At 49.0% G+C, this 16,121-nt stretch overlaps 1 long non-coding RNA gene across 1 annotated transcript in view; it reads left to right on the top strand.

The window, feature by feature from the left end:
* Positions 1–9,269, top strand: part of LOC134561914 (uncharacterized) — a 34,918-nt gene extending 25,649 nt beyond the window's left edge. Inside the window, exons 2-3 of the long non-coding RNA XR_010083013.1 lie at positions 7,116–7,229; positions 8,747–9,269. This is a non-coding gene — a long non-coding RNA (uncharacterized LOC134561914). The remainder of the gene's footprint in view (positions 1–7,115; positions 7,230–8,746) is intronic.
* The last annotated feature ends 6,852 nt before the right edge of the window (positions 9,270–16,121 follow it).

Here is a 16,121-nt window from a genome sequence, read left to right as displayed (position 1 = left end):
AAATTTTTACTGGCTGTGACCTGGTTTTTAAACCACGTCAATGTATAGCAGGTAGTTATTATTGCAGTAGCAATGGAAAAAGTCATGTCCCAGTGAGGCCAGACTGGTTTATTCAACCCTGCCACCTCCTCCCTGCTTCCCCACAGAGACTTCCTTCACCTCTGCATAGGAGGGAGACCAGGCTCCCACCTGAACAGGTAAATCACATTCACAGTCTTGTTCAGGTAGGAATAATCTGTAAAAAATGCTGGACAGTGATGGGCCAGGCTGGGAAGCTGCATCTTTCAGCCTGTGTATCCCCAGTGTGATAATGGGGCCAGTCCCTTCTCGTTGGCTGCTGGTTTTCAGACCAGCATGTCAGAGCTCTGTGCAGAAACAGCTCAGTTTTCCCAGAGAATGCCTTAGCAGGTCTGTTTTGTGTCCAGATCTGCTCATCACCCTGTTTTGTGTCCATGCAGGTGTTTCTGTGTGCAGCTCACAGCCCTGCTTGTGCTGCATCCCAAACCAAGCCAAAACATTGGCAGAGATGAGTTACAGAGCTTGTGGAATGAGCTCTCCTCCCACCCTTGGGGTTGCAGGGCTGTGATCCCACCTGGACAGGGATAAGATGGCACAGGCAGGGTCTGTCCTGTCACCCTGCCAGCACTTCCCACCCAAGAACGAGCTTTGTAAATCCAATTGCTCTTTACTGAGCAGCTCCCTGACAGATTCTGGGAGCTCTGGCAGCGTACCTCAGGGTGGTGAAAATGCTCATGGCCAGGCAGATTGGGATGGCTGCAATCTGCCTCTGGGAGTGAGTCCTTGGGAGCTGCTAGGGGGGAGCCCCAAAAAACTCAGAGACTACAAAATCTGCTTAACATCACTGCAAATCAGTGCTGCAGCATGTGGGGGGTCAGTGATCAGAGATGTGCATTTATCAGGGTTCTGTGCAAGCTGCTTTTAACCCACTGAGGCAGGAATACCTACATGTCTGTATGAGGTCAGGGTGGTCATGGCCTGGCAGGAACTCAGAGAGCATTTGGACAGTGCTCTCAGGCACATGGTGGGGTTCTTGGGGCTGTCCCATGCAGGGCCAGGAGCTGGACTTGATGATCCCTGTGTGTCTCTTCCAACTCAGGGTATTCTATGATTCTGATTCTCCTGGGCCAGTGGACAGGACAGTTTCTTGATGGCTCATGCTGCTCAGCCCTGACCTTGCTCTTGACAGCTTCCACCCCCTCTGCTCTGACCCCGTATATCCAGCCATGCTTTAATCCCTGTAAATATTTCCTTGTCCTGAACACAGTGAAGGCTGTTTTCTCTCCTCCCTGTCTGTTCCTCACAGGGTGATGGCAGTGAATTCCTATGGGAGCACACCTTAGCTGGAGACAGGGCGACACCTGCCAGGCTCAGGGATTTCAGCAGGGATGAGCCGTAAACATACAGAAAACCCCAAACCAAACAAGCCAGGGATGCCTTTTCGGAGATGAAGCTGGAAATGGGCTGGTATCGCCATCTGCTGCATGTTCCCAGAATTAACCGAGCAGCTCCAGCATGGAAATACCTGCCTGAAAACCTGACCAGAACAAAGGTGGTGTTGCTGGTGTTGCTGCTCTTATCAAGGAGAGATGACTTTCATCCTCAGCATTTTCATCCTAATTCTCCCCTCAGAAACATTTAGGGCATAAAAGAGCATGTTGATGAGTGCTGGGATAGAGGAAAGAAAGAAAGAAATGGGCAGTGGAGGCTGAACCCCTGTTTTTCATAAGAAGCATCTATGGGGTTGCTAAATGTTTTCTAACATATCTTTAAGATAGATGATCTTTTCTATTTAAGATGGAGAGCTGAGATCACACCAAAAAAAGTTTTATTTTCTAGTCATGGGGGCAAATAACTACAGAAGTTGCTATATAATACAAAACAGCAGCCAAATAGCCAAATTTTTATTTTCCTCAGTCTCAGTGTTTTCCTCTGCTTCTTTTCTGTCTAAGGAGAAAGCAGTACTGTGTTCACAGGCACCACCAGCACAGCTCAGCTGAACTAAGGATCTGGGGCTCTGTGTGTGTCATGGCACAAAGTTAAAAGCAAATGTTTGGCACTAACTTTATTCAAATGAAGATATTTTATTTGAGTTTTCCGGGAAGAAAAACAAACAAACAAAAAATGGAATTATTTGAGCAAAACCACAGCTTTTTCTCACAGCAAAACTTGATTTTGCAAAACTTGCCTTTCCTGCTGAGCAATTGTTCCTCAGACAATTCCTACAGCCCTTTCAGAAAGGCAGGGGATCACCAGCTGGCATCTTCTGGACTGTATGCAATCAATTAGTTCAAACCAATTAGGCAATTATTGGGTGTTCCTAAACTGGAGTTAATTTCAACAAATTGGAAACAGCCGAAGCATTTGGCATCAAAAAAGCAAATCCAAAGGATTTCCCAAACCAGGTACTTCCCTCTCTGCACTCCCTTTCAGAACACTTACCTGTGATGTTGGCCTTGGCCCTGTGACAGTGAAAGAACATCATCACCTTCCTAGGCAGGGGATCCCAGAGGTGTCTGACCCATCACAGAATGGGGCAGAAAAGCCTGTCCTGAATCCGCTCTGGAAGGGTGGATCAGTGGTCCAGATTGCTCCAGCAGGGATGCAAAACCAGCCAGATTATTGGAGGAGTAGACTGGGATCCTAATCATGGGCACCCATCTGAACGTTGCTCTAGGAATATTTTCCCTTTAAAACATTCCCTTCCCTCATGTGGCATTCTTTCCAAACAGGAGCTGGAGCAATAAAAAGCAGAAATGAGACTTGGAAATGGGGCTATCCCTAACTTTACAGTGCAAGGCACTAAATGGCATAAGCTTTCTCCAGGTTTCTGGGGGTTTAAAGAGAATTATGAAGTTGTCTAAACATCTGGTACTGTTCAGAATACTCCAGGATACCCTACAGATATTTATGGAAGGCCACGAAACCCTTAAGACACCCATATCCTCTTGTGGCAGCTGGAGGTTGATGGGAACACCCTATCTGATCTGAAAAGCCTGTGTTAGGACAACAAATTGCACCCTTAGCATAAAGTAAAGCCCATGTAGACAATTCCATAGCCAGTCCTACGATATCCTGAGTTGGAAGGGACCCACAAGGATCCTCGAGTCCAGCTCCTGGCCCTTCACAGGACAGTCCCAAAAATCACACCATGAATCCCCAGTCAAACCCTCTGTTCAGTGCTGAACACCTCATGTTGTTCTGGACTTGCTCTGCACCCTGGGAAGGTGCAGATTTGTTCTGGTGGGACTGGAGAAGAAAGAAGACTTCAGAAGAAAGGATCCAAAAAGAAGTTCTGGGTTTGTGCCAGATCACTGTAAGAAGTGATCTGAAATGGAGGGAGGTTGAGCTGGAGCAGCACATGTCTGTTTCCCAGGGTCTTCAAATGACCATGTGAACAAATCCTACAAGATCCCAAAGATCCCCATCTTCCTTCTGATCAGCTGAGAAGTAATTACTGAGATTTATTTCAGCTGAAGTTCTCAGTGGCACATGTTGGTTGACCCTCTGTACTGAATATCCCGTTTCAGGGAAAAAACCCTCCAATCCTGTTGGATCCAATAACCTGGTTGTGAACAGGGTCCTTCACCACTCTTTAACACACTGGGTGGCAAAATGTCTGCTGAATGCAGGGGCATGGATTTGAATGGTTGTGAAGAGGGATTTTTGACAAGAGCACACAGAGAATGTACAAGGGGAGTGGCTTTAGGCTGAAGGAGGGTAGATTTAGACTAGGTATGAGGGAGAAATTCTTCCATGTAAGGGTGGTGAGGCACTGGAGTTGGTTGTCCTGAGAAACCATGGATACCTTATCCCTGGAAGTGTTCAAGACCAGGTTGGATGGGGCCTGGAGCAACCTGGGATAGTGGAAGGTGTCTCTGCCCATGGCAGAGGGATTTGAACAAGATGATCTTTCACATGTTTCCCAATCCAAAATATTCTATGATTCCATGAAGGATTTGGTCAAGTCAATATGGGACTGAAGACAAAAACCTGTGTCTGGTCCCAATGTATCAGTTTTCAAGGGGGAGTCACTAGGGAAAAAGCAGCGAAGGTTTGTAGTGAAACAGGCCACTAAATATATTCCAGCACAAAGCTGACAACAGCTAGAGCCACATGTGATATGCCTCTGGAATCCTAGCAGGGTTGATTTATCTTGGTGTTAGGCCTAATATACTTAGAAGCCCTTTATAAATAACCCAGGACCTTTTGCACTTGCTGTTTTACAGACTTGCTTTGTTTATTTGACTGGTTGAGCTGGGCCTGTAATTTTTAATGAAAATAAACTCCTTGTCAAGGACCTTTTCCTTTTGGGACCTTCCAAAGGACACATAGAGCAATTCTGTGCTTCTTCCCTGCTTCCCAGCAGTCCCATTTATCTCTTTGGCTTATGAAAGGCAAGGCCTGGGGAAAGGTTAACTGAGCCCCCGTGGGTTGTGTTTCTTCAGGCCCTCAAAGAGGAATCATAAAAATCAAAGAATCACAGAAAGGTTTGGGTTAGAAGGGACCTTAAAGATTGTCTTGTTCCCTGCCATGGGGCAGAGACACCTTCCACAATCCCAGGTTGCTCCAAGCCACATCCAACCTGGCCTTGAACGCTTCGAAGGATGGGACAGCCACAGCTTTTGTGAGCAAGGAGCCTTCTAAATCTGGGTTTGGTTTTTCTGAGGGGTAGGCACTCAACATGCAAGCAGAGCTCAAGTTCACCCCAAAGGATCAAGAGGAATCCACAGAGGAGGGTGGGTGAGCAGCAGACAGGTGACCTGGCTCATGGTTTGGAAAGGGGGTAGGAGGGTAAATTCCATCTGTTCCTTTTCCAATATCCAGCCTAAACCTCCCCTGACACAGCTCCAGCCATTCCCTTGGGTCATGTCACTGTCACCAGAGGGAAGAAATCAGCTGATAGGGGGAAACTATATTTACTACTTCTTCATTTATCACTCTGTTTTTTTTTCTTTTCTGCCCTCTGATTTTCGGGTATTCTCCATCTGGGATGACTTGGTTTGTTTTTTGCTATACATCTGTTTTCCCCCTGTACTTTGCTTATCTCTTGTCACCAGCATTTTTCTTCTAACATCCCTGGGATCAGCAGAGGGAGTGCAAGAGCAAGGAAAAGAGAAATGCACACACTGAATGTGAGGGGGTTTGATCTGAGGTGTTCCCTGTGCCTGGCTCAGGGGTGAATGAGCCTTCTGGAGAAGAGACCCTTCTGGCCACCTGCTGAGTGAGTCCTTCTGCATTTTGACACAAAAAAGGGACATCAGACATTCTCAATAATCTTTCTTCTCCTGGTGGATATGAGAAAATCTCCATGATTACATTACAGCAGCAGCACCAAAAAGCAAATCAAGGTAGTGTGAATTTAGAATCCAGGTTCAAAGGTTTTCATATAGATAATCTAGAAATCAACAACATTCACGCACAAACCCACAAAGAAAAAAGTAGAAACTTGTGAAAATCACCTAGTCAGCTACTATTTCACCATTTCAGAGAGAACAAAAGGGATGAAGGGCTTTGTGCTAGTCAGCAACGTGACTCGGTGACCCTTGGTTTGGCAATGACAAATGTTGTCTTTGTTATCCAGAAAATCCAAGGTCCTCACATCTAGCACGTTGCACAAGGTTGCATTTACGTGCCACTGAGGCCAAGGAGATTTGAGCACACAGCTGAGAGTGCTCTGCTGAACCACAGCCCCAGCCTGTAAATATTTGATAACTTAGCCCAAGAACACAGGGAACACAAATCTTATGGATCCAATGGGTAGCTGGTGTAGCAGTCAAGGCACTCAACCCTTTCCCTCATTTAACAAAAACAAACAAACAAAAAAAGTACTTAACTATTCAAATATCTGCCCTTCATTAGTCTTTTCCCAGCAATTATTAGCCCAATAAGGAAGCACATCATATGGCTGCCTATAAGCACAAGGCATTATTGCCCATTCCTTTTGCTTTGAAAAAAAAGCAGAAAGAAATCTCCCCAAAGCATTTAAACTGTGTAATTAAGATAAAGCCCCAAAAAATCAAAGGCCTTCTCTCATATCTATCTGCCTCACCATGTGATGGGACCATTTTTTCAGTGTCAGCTCCCAAAATAAGGGCACAATAGTAATGAATACAAATGACCTAAAGGAGAAAAAAACCCCTGAGACAACACTCACAAGGTATCACAGGGGTTTCAGCTCCCCTTACCCAGTTTGATGGAGGCAGCATGAACATCCAGCCCCACCTATCAGCTGAAAGGGTACTTAGAAACGTTGCTGAATTTGGGGTGCACCCATCTTATTCTGCATCTGATCCCGGGCTGGGGAAGCAGTATTCTGTGCATTATTCCTGAGAAATGCCCACTAGGAGACAGATCTTCACTCCTCAGCCTCTGCACTCCTGAGGAATACTTTAACTGGGCACACTGAATGTCCAAGGTGAGGTATGTGGCTTTAGAAAAAGTGAGGTTTTCTCAAGATGCTGTGGTTCTCCTCTTGGAAAACTTTTGGAAGAGCACTCTCCATGGTGCACTCTCCTAAGACCACTGCTTTGGAGTCTGCTGGGCTTCTTAAAACCCAGGATCCAGGAGCAATTTCTTGGTCTGGCCCTGACAGAGTTCATTCAGGAAGGGTTGGGTCCAGCTGCTCCAAGCAGTGAAGTTGTTTCACGAACAATCTCCTGTAACGATTTTGACAGGAACATCCCTTGCTATGCACAGGTTCTGCCCATCAGCCCTAGGGAATCTGCTCCCCTCCAGGCTGCAAAAGACCCTTCTGCAGAGCAGAGCCCAGGGAGCAGCAGACCTGTGCCCACAGAAGCTTTCTACCCTCGTGCATGGCACCCTGGAGCAGTGACATCCTGGGGCTGTTTTTCTGACACCAGTAGGTTTTCCAGCCCCAGTTTGCTGTGAGTGGCTCCAATTCTCCCAGAGTTTGGAGCAGCAGAGCAGAAACACTAAAGAAAATTCATTGCAAACCTGCTGTGGGTGCTACAGCAGAAAGCTGAGAGCTCTGCAGTGTGAGGGGCTGGAAAAGGCCTTGGCCATCCAGATGGGAGCCTGTGGAAGGCTCATGGTTTCATTTTTATATGTGTCTTCTTCCTTCTCTTGTGTCCCAGGTTTGGGTAACCACGCTGGGGACATCCAGCTGAGCCAGGAGGGCAGGAGATGAGGAGGAGCCTCGTGACATTCCAGTGAGCAGCCATGGCCCATCCCTGACATCCTCAAGCCATGTGAGTTGTTACTCCCACTCTGAGGGCCAGACCTGTTTTACCACTCTCAGATTTCCTGAGAGCACAGGGTGGTGGAGGTTATCAACAGTGATTGTTTGATGTGTTTAATTGGCCTGCAGTTAATTATATAATGTTTCTTTATAAAGAAACTCATGAAAGAGAGCTGCCAGCACGGCTGATGCATTTGTCATTCACATGGCCTGCCTGGGGGATGGCCAGGTTGGCCTTGTTTAAGTGTTTTAATCTTGGCTCAGGAATAGTCCACTACAGCTGGAGTTACAAAGACCTGCTCCCAGGTGTTCTCTTTTGTTCTATTTATTCTGTTTTATTTTATTTAGCCTTTCCCCCCCCTTGCTGGTTTCTCCAGAGAAGTTAGTGGAGAGGAAAGAATTAGAAGTGAGTTTGCCTTGTCATGCATTACATCCCTTCTGCCTCCTTCTGTCCTCTCAGACCATGGAGTTTGCCTTAGGACCCTTCCCTGGCTGTCCCATGTGGGGAAGCCCAGGGTGTGCTGGTGCTGCAGGCTCCTGGAGAGGTCACTGATACCCCACGTGTGGCTGGGCCAATGCTGGGCTGGGCTGAGAGCAGCTGGGCCTGCAGCTCACCCACGTGTCCCAGCCAACCCCACTGTTCCACTGCCCACCACAGCCAAGAAACTGTGCTCCAAAAAGGAGTCAGGCTGCTCCAAAAGAGAATTGATTTACCAGCAGATGAGTGGCTGTCTGAGGCTGCACCTCAAGCCTCCAGCCTTCTCTGTCTCTGTGTCCATGACCTCATCTGCTGCCTCATGCTCCAACCCACAGTGGTGTTTTCTCCCCAGACTGGTGGCAGGGTCTGAGATGCCTCCAGAAGGAACTAGATGTTCCAAATGTAACTGAGCATCATCATGAAGCCACACCCTACAGTTCCTTCTTCCCAATCCAGCATGTGTCCCACCCTGACTTAACCCCAAACCCGAGGCTTCCGTCTTCCTACATCCTCTCACCTTTTATTACAGACAAGCCTTGTGTGATGGAAAATGCACCATAAACCAAAGCACAACTCTACAAGGCTGTGCAGAAACTCCACAGTGAGTTCTGACCCCTCTGACCCCTTTCTTTTCAGGGGTCAGAGCTGATAAATGATCCTGAGCCCTTTTTTCCTTGGAAGGGGATGAATGCACAGCTTGTCCACCCTGGACAGCAGCAGGGCTGGGCCCAGAGCAGTTTGTGTAGGTCTGCAGAGAGGACATTGTTCTCCATCACCCCTGGGGCTGGCAGTCCCCAAAAACATGACAGGCCAGTGATGGTTTATGGTCTTCCCAAAGTGCCACTGACAGAGAGGGGTTGCAAGACCCCAGGGAAGGCTTTGCAAACCCAGCAGGGATCCTCTTGGCACAGCAAAGTGTTTTTACCACCACAGCCCAGCTTTTCTCCCTTGTTTTCCTAAAGAAGCAAGATATATGTGAGTAATCCAGGCAGTTTCAACACAAATGATGCTGAATAGAAGAGTCCTTAAGGAGATTTTTTTCTTTCCAGATTTGCAGGGGAAAAGCAGCCCCTGTCCTTGGGACTGTGGCACTGAGGGTCCCCTCCCTGTGCTTGGCAGGATGGAGGACAGAGAATCACTGGTGCAAAAATGGGCTGAGCTGTGCCTCTGCACCCTGAAGAATGTGACTGTGGGACATGGTGCCATCCTGAGGGACCTGGACAAGCTTGGGAAGTGGGCCATGGGAATCTCAAGAGGTTCAACAAAGCCAGTTGCTGCACCTGGGTTGAGGCAATGCCTTTTATCAATCCAGGTATGTGGGGCTGACATAGGTCTGAATTAAGGCTCCAGGTTCTGCCAGTGTCTGTGTGAAAGGCAAGCGAGCAACTTTCTCATGTTAGCCTGAGAAATCTTAAAGAAGAATTCAAATAAACCTTGGGAAGTGAGAAACTATCTGCAGGTGGTGTTTTTCCAACATGTTTATTGGAAAGAAATGTTTACAAAAGGGTGCAGACACTGAATAACCAATCATGTTCTTTGTACCGAACTACTCTATAAAAGTAGAATTTAGAAGAATAAAGTTTGCTCTCATCTTTACCGTCATGGAGAGTCATGTTGTTATTTCTGTGCCATCTGAAAATCATAACAACACAAGTACAACACAGACATGGACCTGTTGAAGTGGGTCTAGAGGAGGCCCATGATCAAGATTAGGGGGCTGGAGCACCTCTGCTTTGGAGGCAGCCTAGGACAGCTGGGGCTGTTCAGCCTGGAGATGAGAAGGCTAAAGGAAGGCCTTTTCAGTGCCTAAAAGGAGCATATAAGAAAGATGAGAAGAGACTTTTTAGCTGGGTCTCTAGTGGTGGTTCAAGGGGCAGTGGTTTAAACTGAAAGATGGTCAATTTAGATTCAATATTAGAAGTTTTTTTACAGTGAGGGTGGTAAAACACTAGCACAGGTCACCCAGGGAGTTGGTGGATGCCTCATTCTTGGGAACATTCAAGATCAGGTTGGATGGGGCTCTGATCAACCTGGTTTAGTTGAGTCTGGACTAGATTACATTTTAAGGACCCTTCCAACTCAAACCATTTTGTGATTCAGTGATCCATGGAAACCCCTCTGCCACCTGCCTCTACCCAGCCTCCATGCAAGCATCCCCATCCGTGGCACACTGGCTTTTAAAACCCTCCCAGTCTCCTGTGCCAGGCTGGATCAAGGCTTATGGAGGGGAGGGTGCTGGGCACCACCTCTCTTGGCTGTTTACTGACTTCAATAAATCCTGTTTGCAGCCACAACAGCCTGTTTTTCAAGAGGGAACAGTGACACTGGAGTAAACCACAAGACCAAGTGGTTTTTCACCCAAGCTGTCTCTCAAACCAAAGTGGTGTTCCAGGCCAGTTGGCATTGCAAGTCTGGCTGAAGCTCTCCATGGTCTAACAGGGCAGTCATGGCATCTCCTTTTCCCTTCAGCTGGACAGGGAGGTCAGACAACCTCTGCTTCCCAACAGGACACAAAGGAAATGCTCCATTCGTTAGGGTTCATTCCCTATCTGGGGGCAGTGGCTCACAGCCATCAGTAGATGATGGGACCAGGCAAGCCGGGCCATGTGTGATGGGAGGAAGAGAATTGAAAGGGTCGGACGCTTGGATTCATCCCGCTGGGTTGTCATCTCCCCCCGGATTTATCACCCAGCGCTAATGAGAGGCAGCCAGCGCTGTGTGATGTGGACAAGCCCTGGCTCCGCTCGCAGGCAGGGAGGGCAGATTTTGGGCTCTGGGATGCTCCAGCTCAGCTCGTGTCCTCAGGAGCTCTCGGGCTGAGCCGGGGGCTGGGGGAGAAATGCGAAGGGCAGCAAAAGCGAGACAGGCTCTGCTGGGGCAAGCACAGCCCTGAGCCAAGCTTTTCCTCTGGCAGCCGGCATCAGGCATTCACAGGGGGATTATCTTCTTCTCTCTCTCTCTCTTTTTTTTTTTTTTTTTTTTTTTTTTTTTTTTTTTTTTTTTTTAAACTTTTGTGTGTGTGTGTCCTGAAGTGTCTTGTATAGGCCCTGGAGGGGTTAAGATTATTTAAACCTGACGTGTCCCCTCTGGTCCTCCTAATGTTGCCAACCCCGCAAGGCTGCGGATGCTTTCCCACCTTCGCTCACTGCTCCATCTGCCAGGAGCTGCGGATCCCACCCTCCACCGAGCCATCCCCCAGGCCGTCCTGGGCTGGAGGAAGAGGAAGCCGCCCACACCACCCCGAGAATCCCCCCATTGTCCTCCTCACTCCTGGGAAGCCCCAATGACACAGCCGGGGCTGAGCCTCAGCAGGGAGGGGAGGAATCTCGGGCAGGATGCGAGGAGCGGGAAGGACCCGCAGCGCGGGTTGGGTTTGGCAGCCCCGCTCAGACAATAAAAGGTCAGGCTGCAGAGAAGCTTCTTTTTTTTTTTTTAATTTCCCTGGCTTTTGTTCAAGGCTGTGTCCTTAAGGACGGGGATTCTCTACGCCGGTGGCAGGCTGAGAGCACGGGTGGGCGGCTGGGGCTTTGTCTGGCGGGGTTTTTAGTGTGCAAATGATTTTGCTGGAGCACAGGCTGCGAGAGGAGGAGGCTGGGCTGGGTGTGAGCTCAGGGCGAGGAGGTGAAACTCTGCACCAGGATTTGGTTTGGTTCAATATCTCAGGTATCTTCTTTTTCACACTGAAGTTTTAGAGGTTTCCAGGGGACCCAGAAGATCAGGAATTGAAGCAGATGCTATGGAGGAAAGTGCATGTGTGGAATAAAATGAGGGCAAACAGCCCCAAGCAGAGCCTGAGATGAGGCAACAGGAGGGTCTGTATGGAAATGGTCACACAGGGTTTGACAGCTTGCTTCACTGGTCTCAGCAGTTCAGCTGCTTCACCTTTGATTTTGGGTAGGATCTGACATTTTTGAAATGGTGCTGCTGCTTCCTAATCTTTTCAGGGCAGGGACATTTTCCTAAAGCTGTGCACCCTCCACTGAATCACCATCCCTGCAAGTGTTCAATAGACACTTAGATGTGGCCCTTGGGGACATGGTTTAGTGGTGAACACATTGGTGCTGGGTTTATCGTTGGACTCAGTGATCTTACAGTTTTTTCCAACCTTAATAACCCTGTGATTCTGTAATCACACCCAGCCTGACCCCTGCTGTCCCACAGCCCCAGGGTCCAGGACCACAGCACTGTGCTGTCATACACAAAGAGGTTTGCAGGGTCACTATGGCTGTGCCCCTCCTCCAGCTCAGGGAGGTGAGCTCAGTCTCACCTGGTGTATCCTGCCAGGCTCCCCACAACCATCTCCTCTCCTTGGCCACTGTGCACAGAGACACAATGAACCCTCACGAGTTTAGAGGCTGCCATAATATCAGTCTTCTGTCTGACTTTCATACAAACTTCAGGACAAAGTAAGGAAACCGGTTTTTGGATACAGAACTGCTGCCTCAGGCTCAACCCAAGCAAGCCTGGAGCTCAGATCCTTGCAAGATGCAAAGGCCTTGATGCATGGGCCAACACCTTCTCCTGGTCTCTGGTACCAGTGCTAACGTGGGGCTGAGCCTCAGGAGCCTGCTGAGCAGCAAAACTGCTTTTGTGGGCCAGACATGTCTAGGGGTGATGTCAGGCTAGTAATAACAACAGGCTGATTGTTAATAAAAACAGTCTGATCTAGAATCTGATTCACGAAAGCATAAATAACAGAAATATAAAAAACGCCAGTCAACGTGGTGTTTTGGAACAGGGGTCTGGTTGTGCCAGCTTGATGTCATTATTTTAGATCATAAGGTTGGCCCATAAACATAACTGGGTGTGCAACACGCTTGTAAAATACTAGATTTGTACAGTGTGGTGTTCCAGTGGGGGGAAAAAGCACCACGCATTAGAAGAGCACGTATTAAATGAGCTAAGAGTTGGCTGTCTGACAGATCTCAAAAAGTAGTGATCAGTGGGCAATCACTAGGGCCTGGATTTGTTTCTTTAGTGGAAAAGGCCCAAAGCTGTGCAGCCTTTTCCTCCAGTGAGCTGGAAATAAATGTGAAATTGCTCCTGAAGAAGCTGTGAGGGGAGAAAAATGGGGTGGAAAAGGACAAACACACACAGGGACTGGTCAGCCCCTCTTAGTATGAAACCATTTCACAGAATCATAGAATCATTAAGCTTGGAAAAGACCTCTAAGTGCACCAAGTCCAACCATTAACCCAGAACCATCATGTTCACCACTAAACTGTGTCCCCAAGTGCCACATCTACATGACTTTTAAATACCTCCTGGGATGGTGACTCCTTAGCTTTCTTGGCTGGCCTGTTCCAGTGCTTGATCACCCTTTCTGAAAAGAAATTCTTCCTGATATTCAATCAGAACCACGCCAGGTACAAATTGAGGCCATTTCCTCTTGTCCTGCCATTTGTGACTCGGGAGAAGAGACCAAGCCCCACTTGGCTCCAACCTCCTCCTTTCCTCCAGGTCTCAGCTCCCTCAGCCACTCCTCATCAGAGTTGCTCTCCAGACACTCCCTCAGCACTGGTGCCCTTTTCTGGACACACCTTGGCATCTGCATTTCCATAGAAATGTTCTATGACTTCAGTCCATCCAGCTGGAAAGGACCCCAGTGGTGGATTGAGGGATCAAAATGTGAGGGGGCCCAGCTCAGACTCTTCAGGACATGATGGATCACGTGGCAACAGCTGATGGAGCCAGAGACATCTCTGCAGGGCTTTGAGTGTGGTAAATCTGCATCTCATGAGAGAAACACTCTCAAGAGAAAACAGAAGACAGGTTGAGTTATGGGTGCATGTAGAGGAGTGATTTAACTGCTTCAGATGAGTCTGAAAGCCACATCTGATGAGTTGTGGATGTTGAAATCTTCTGACAAGCTGTGGATACCCCATCCCTGGAAGTGTTCAAAGTCAGTTTGGAGTGGGCTTGCAGCAACCTGGGATAGTGGAAGGCGTCCCCGCCCATGGCAGGGGGTTGGGATTGGATGATCTTTGAGACCCCTTCCAACTCAAATCATTCTGTGATCCCAGGATTCAATGAAACTGAGTACAATCACACTTTAGAGAGGACACTGAGCTGTCTGCGGGGGGAGCAGGCAGCCTGGACATGATTCCCTCTGTAGCCATGGACATTTTAACTGTAACACATAGAGCTGGAGGAGACAGGTGCAGTGTCAGGAGAAGGCACATGCTCCAAGGGGAGCATCTCTCTGGAATCTCCTTCAGTGACCCAGTTTTGCACCCTGTGAGCTATAAGATATCCTTTCTTCTCTGGGATCTTCATAGGACTACACGATGATTCCAGCTGGAAGGAGGTCTCCTGCTCAAAGGAGGGCAGTAATGGGGGTCAGCCCAGTTCCTCACAGCTTTACCCTGAAATATTCCCAGAATGGAGACTGGATAGAACAAATTGAGGAACTGCAAACAGAAGGACGAGATTTCTCTTCCCAGATGTGTCACTGGGCTGCAGCTGGGGTAGTCACAGTCGTGCCTCTCTGCATTACCCAGCTGTGTTGTCTCACTCACCCCAGCAGATTTGCAAGGCAGACAGAGGCACAAGATGGTATTTGGCAGCTCCAGATGAGTTCTCATGATAAGCCCTTCATCACAGCCCTTGTTTTGAGTGCTGAGCACCCACCTATGAAAACCGAGCACCTTGAACGGGGCCCCCCAAAACCAGCCTGGCCGTCCTCGCCTGTCACCCACGGCTGCCTGAGCGCTGCAAAACAAGGCGGCGTTGTTTGCTTTAAAGATCAAAGCTCATTTAAATGCGTTGCTTCTCCCTGTCTCCACCTGATATCCAGACAAGATGCCCTGGCTCAGGTGAGTCAGCCCTGGCTGAAGTCAGCCGCGGTTATCTCTGCGAGGCGGAGGCAGCTCTTGCGTCGTGCCTGTGCCAGGTCTCTCTAATCGCCTCCGCCCCCGGTGCTTGGACCGAGCCCCGGCTTGGCCGTGACCCGTCCCTGGAGGCTGCCGGGTGCTGGGGGAGAGCGGCGCTGCCTCCTCTGCCCTGCGAGCCCCAGGGGAGGTGTTGCAACACAAACCGGCACCTGCAGCCAGGGAAGGGCATTTTTCACAGCCACTGCTTCTGCACGGAGCTCTCCGGCTGCGTGCGGCACATTCAGCTCTCCAGTGGGATGCGGGAGAGGCTGTCAGTTGAGTTTTTCCCTTTTTTTTTTTTTTTTTTTTTTTTTTTTTTTTTTTTTTTTTTTTTTTTAAACGATGAGCTGACAAAGCTCCAGGTGGCTGTTTGGCAGTCACGCTTTTCTCCCCAGTTGCTGACGCCGACAGCGAGTGACTCAGCCCTTTCCAAGCTCCCTGCAAGCCTCTCTTCTCCTGCTGCCACTCAAATGTTCTTTCTCTCCGATGGTTAAAACAAATTCTGCCTCGAGGTCCTGCCCGGCGAGAGGCTCAGACAGGGCAGCACGGCTCCTCGCTGTGGTCATGGCATGGAGCGGGGATTTGCAGGATTCCCTTTCTGAGCCATGGGGGTCATTGCTTGAGACTGGGCAAAGAGTTTCTCCTTCCCCTCCTTGTTCTGTTTCCCAAGGAAAGCTCCCAGGGCAAAACCCACCCCTGGTGATCCGCATTCCTGTACCTTTGCCAAGCAGTGCCTAATTCCCCACTTGACTTTTCAGCTATATTTGTTGCAAACATTATAATTTTCTTTCCAACCCAAGAGCTGCCCTACATTTTCATCCCTACGAGCATGGGAGTTTCCAGATACTGCAGTGCAAGCAAGGCAGCACCTCCCACCTTCCAGGACCGTGTACCCAGACCCACGGGGTCTGCCAGGTCCTGGGGGGAGGTGGGACCTTTGCCCCTGCACAGCTGAGGGTTCAAGACTCCCTGGGCACAGAGGGAAGTGGGGAGACCCTTTCAGGCAGCAGGATGTCCTCAGGTGGAGGTGTTGCAAAAGGGCTGATCCCAAGCAGGTAGATGGGATCAGGGATGGGAGCTGTGCTGTGCCTGGGAAGAGCCAGTGCTGGCCATGGCAGCCAGCAGCAATCCAAAATAATCAAAGGAAGGTTTCATCATGGTTCAGAATCTACCAAGGCAGCCCTCAGAAAATATTTTTTAATCCAGTCTTATGAGGTTGGACTGTGGCTTTGCCTCCCTGCTCTGTGGAGACCTGGCTTGCTGAGGTGGGTTAGGAACAGGGACAGGGAAAGCTGTGAGCCATGGGTCATGTCCCAAGGCTTTGGGATCTCCAGTATGAATGTGTGGGTGTGAGCTGAGAGTTCTAGGGGTCCCTCTGTGGTGGTGGAGCTCTGAAAGGAGTATCCATGACAGTCTGAGATCAGTCTCTCTGTAATCTATGGCATTGTCCCTTGATCTGATGACTGGAAAGGGAGTCAGGGATAAATCCGAGATGGGGGTGTCCACCTGGAGGTGGGGGGAGGATCTCACTGATTTTGTTGTTGGCAGGACT

This window comes from Prinia subflava, chromosome 1 (assembly GCF_021018805.1).
Source record: "Prinia subflava isolate CZ2003 ecotype Zambia chromosome 1, Cam_Psub_1.2, whole genome shotgun sequence".
Taxonomy (NCBI): domain Eukaryota; kingdom Metazoa; phylum Chordata; class Aves; order Passeriformes; family Cisticolidae; genus Prinia; species Prinia subflava.
The sequence above is the reverse complement of the archived record's forward strand: the minus strand, read 5'-3'. Positions and strand labels throughout refer to the sequence as shown.